The sequence below is a fragment of the Grammomys surdaster genome, unplaced genomic scaffold, assembly GCF_004785775.1.
Source record: "Grammomys surdaster isolate TR1022 unplaced genomic scaffold, NIH_TR_1.0 184, whole genome shotgun sequence".
Classification (NCBI taxonomy): domain Eukaryota; kingdom Metazoa; phylum Chordata; class Mammalia; order Rodentia; family Muridae; genus Grammomys; species Grammomys surdaster.
The window spans coordinates 1887916-1892646 of record NW_021604629.1 but is presented as its reverse complement, the minus strand read 5'-3'; positions in this window follow the sequence as shown (position 1 = coordinate 1892646).

Below are 4731 nucleotides of genomic sequence, written 5' to 3'. Positions count from 1 at the left end.
GTGGTTTTTAGTTTTCCCCATTGTTTAATAGAACCATAAGATGAATATCCTTTAAGTTGCATAATTCATTTCCTTAGAAAATGAAGTTAATTTTTTTGTGTAAAAGAAATTATATTTTAACTTTGATAAAAGTTGCTAGATAACTCTTCAGAAAAGTCTTATGCCTCTGTCTGACATTGTCTTTCCCTTCATTATCTTCAGCTCCTGTGGATTTCCATCATTAAATTAAACATTAGCTAACTTGAAGGGTGAAAATAATACTTCATTATGATTTTGTTTGTGTTGTTTGTGTCATGAATAAAGTTAAACCCCTTATCAGATATGCATTGTGTCTTTATACTTATATTATATTTAATACACACATAAAGTATTTTATATATCTTCATTCTATGATGTACACACACACACACACACACACACACACACACACACTTTTTTTGTTTAAATTTAGAATAGTGTTTTCAAAGGTTTCCCATATTGTGGCAGTATTTCATATTGTTTTTACACCTGAATAATAACTCACTATATAGACACACTGAATTTTGCTTATGTATTGATCAACTGACATGTATTTGGGTTTTAAAATATATGTTATACTGTACTTCACTCACTGTAGTATATTTCAACTATCAGGCTATTAAATAATAATATATCTATATACATGCATGATTAGAAGCCCAATTTTATATCTGTGGGTACTTTAGTGAGAAATGAATACTCTTCTGGTCTCCATCTGAGCTGCAGAGTTAAGGCTGTGGTAGACTTCTCCATACCTAAAACCCCCTGGAGAGAGCTGGTCTCCCAGGAGAGCTGTCACTTTTAAGTTCACAGGTGAGACCAATAGTTTTGCTTCAATAACCAGCCAAAGAGGAACCAACCAGGAGACCACATGTTGGGCCCCATTTCGGCCCTGGTTTGGGCCTTGTGGTCAAACCTGAGCCTGGCTCGAGTTTGAGACCCGTCTTAGTCACTTCTGTACCAGAGTGACTCAACAGGATCTGTTTGGCCCTGCCTCTGCTCAGCTGTTGCTGAAGTAGAGCTTTGCAATTGGCCTTGTCAGTCACCCCATACCCTTCTTCACCCTTCCCTGCCCCCATGTCATCTCATCTCACCAAAACTCCTCCTCCCTATGCTCCAAGTTTATATAAACAAAAGGTTGCTACGTTAAAGTTGAGTTCCTGCCTTGACAAGACTCCTGGCCTGGTGTGTTTCTTTGGTCCATTGACACTCAACATCCCTCTCAGCCCCAGAGAGACTCAGCTTGACCTGGACACCACTCTCCTCTCACTTGGACCTGCCAACTTCAAGGCACAGGGCACAACCACAGGGCACAGGAACCATCCGGTCTTCATCTGTGCCCTGGAGCTAACGTGGTGGCACAGCTTTCTGTACCCAAATCCCACCTAGAGAGATGTGGTTTCCCAGGAGTGCTGACACACCCAAGGTCATAAGCTTACTAGCACATTGGAGGGACAGTCAGAGATAGCAAGACCAACTAACACCAGAGATAACCAGATGGTAATGTTGCACTCTAAGATCCAAAACCAGGAGATGCAGTCCCACAGAGACACATGGACGTGACTCTCTGCAATAACATGAGGTTTAATTAAACTAGTGCACTAGGACTCTCTTGAATGCAGGCAAGAGAGCCCCAAACAAAAGCTGGGTACAGTACTTATACAGAGTTCACCAGGGCAAACCACAAAGTCTGACCTTTCCCGGTCTGGTCCCTAGGTGACTCAGATTATGACAAGGAGTGTCTTCCCTTGCCCCAGGTTTATTACCTTAAGGGCCTGTGGTTTAAAACTCATGCCATGCACGGGCAGGTTGTGCGCGCGTCACAGCAGAGGCCGTCCCTGGAGCAGCAGCCAAGTCGGCGGTCCACGGGACTCAGAGGCACAAGCCTCTGGGAACCGCTGATGAAAGAAAAGAACTCACACATGTGGTGTGCAGGGGGTCACCATGTGCCATGGTGACAGCAGGGTCCTGGGAGCAGGGACCCAGCATGGCCAGGTGGTGGGAGAGGGAGTCCCCGGAGCAGGGACAGAGGCAGCCCGCAAAGGTGTGGGTGCACAGGCCGGTGCTGCTAGGGAGAGAGCCCCACGGATGGCTGCAACAGGGAGAGGGTGGGAGAGGTTTTCCCCAAGGATGAGTTTCCCACTTACACAAGAGAGTCCAAAGTTCCAGGAGACATGTGGAATCAAAGATATGGAAGTTTTATTGGCCATGTTGATGGTTGTATCTGGATGGGGTGCTCTCCTACAAAATGCCAGGAGGGGCCCCATTATATTGGGGAGCGGGGTGGGGGGGATGGAGGGGCTAGGGAGATGAAAATTTAGTTATCTATGCCCTGGCCTTTAAGTAACTCATTAATATGTAAATCTTGAGGCAGAGGCCTGTTAGTCTCGCCCTCTACCTGTGCCTTATGTGACCTAGCATGCAGGTTAGATGGAGGTGGGACTGCATGTTAGGTCTCTGGGTTCTGGGGGAGTGGCCAAACACTCCAGGGTGTCTTCTACCCAGCTTCCTGATTCCTGGAATGTGTCTGGGTGCCCTGGGGCTTCCTCATCCGCAGGTGGGGTTCCCACCCCTGTGGTCTGAGGAATGTTAATCCGCCTCTCCCCTTTTCTGATGAATGTTAATCTAGCAAGTATCCTCCGACTAAGGAATGGAATGTGCCCCTCCTGGGATGTGTCCTGGGAAAGTGGGGTTCTTTTAATCGTAAATTTAAACTGAGACCTGAAAGTCCTACAGCAAGAGGCAAATGAAAGAACCTAAGCAACAGAAACTAAAGCAACTTGGCATCATCAGAACCCAGTTCTCCCACTACAGCAAGTCCTGGATACCCCAACACACTGAAAAAAGCAAGATTCGAGTTTAAAATCATAGCTAATGATGATTATAGAAGACTTTAAGAAGGACATAAGTAACTCCCTTAAAGAAATATAGGAGAACACAGGTAAACAGGTAGAAGCCCTTAAAGAGGAAACACAAAAAAATCCCTAAAAGAATTACAGGAAACACAACCAAACAGGTGAAGGAATTGAACAAAACCATCCAGGATCTAAAAATGGAAATGGAAACACTAACGAAATCACAAGGGGAGATAACCCTGGAGATAGAAAACCTAGGAAAGAGATCAATCATTGATGGAAGCATCACAGAGTACCAGAGATAGAAAGCAGAATCTTAGGTGCAGAAGATACCATAGAAAACATTGGTGCAACAGTCTAAGAAAATGCAAAATGCAAAAGCTCCTAACCCAAAACACCCAGGAAATCCAGGACACAACGAGAAGACAAAACTTAAGGATAATAGGTATAGAAGAGAGTGAAGATTCCCAACTTAAAGAGCCAGTAAATATCTTCAACAAAATTATGGAAGAAAACTTCCCTAACTGAAAGAAAGAGATGCCCATAAACATACAAGAAGCCTAAAGAACTCCAAATAGACTGGACCAGAAAAGAAATTCCTCTAGTCACATAATAATCAAAATACCAAATGCACAAAACAAATAAAGAATATTAAATGCAGTAAGGGAAAAAGGCCAAGTAACATATAAAGGCAGACCTATCAGAATTACACCAGACTCCAACAGAGACTCTAAAAGCCACAAGATCCTGTGCGGATGTCATATAGGCCCTAAGAGAACACAAATGCCAGCCCAGGCTACTAGACCCAGCAAAACTCTCAATTAACATAGATGGATAAACCAAGCTATCCCATGAAAAAAACCAAATTTACACAATATCTCTCCACAAATCCAGCCCTACAAAGGACAATAGATGGAAAACTCCAGCACAGGGAGGGAAACTATACCCTAGAACAAGCAAGAAAGTAATCTTCTTTCAACAAACCCAAAAGAAGATAGGCACACAAACATAATTCCAACTCTAACAACAAAAACAACAGGAAGCAACATCACAATTATTTTTTAGTATAACTTAACATCAATGGACTCAATTCCCCAATAAAAAGATATAGACTAACAGACCGGACACATAAATAGGGCCCAACATTTTGCTGCATGCAGGAAACACACCTTAGTGACAAAGAAAGCCACTACCTCAGAGTAAAAGACTGGAAAAATTTTTCTAAACAAATGGTCCCAAGAAACAAGCTGGAGTAGCCATTTTACTATTGAATAAAATAGACTTTCAACCAAAAAGTTATCAAAAAAGATAAGGGAGGACACTTCATACTCATCAAAGGAAAAAGATCTACCAAGATGAATTCTCAATTCTGAACATCTATGCTCATTTGCAAGGGCACCCACATTCATGAAAGAAACTTTATTAAGGCTCAAAGCACACATTGCACCTAACATAATACTGGGTGAGTTCAACAACTCACTCTCAACAATGGATAGATCATGGAAACAGAAACTAAAGAGAGAGCCAGTGAATCTAAGAGAAGTTATGAACTAAATGAATTTAACAGATATCTATAGAACATTTCATCCTAAAACAAAAGAATATACCTTTTTCTTAGTATCTCATGGTACCTTCTCCAAAATAGACCATATAATTGGTCACAAATCAGGCCTCAACAGATAGAAGAAGATTGAAGCAATCCCATGTATCCCATCAGATCACCATGGACTAAGCCTGGTCTTCAACAACAACAACAAAACAACAGCAGAAAGCCCACATACACATGGAAGTTGAACAACTCTCTAATCAACAATAACTTGGTCAAGGAAAAAAATAAAGAAAGAAATAAAAACATTTT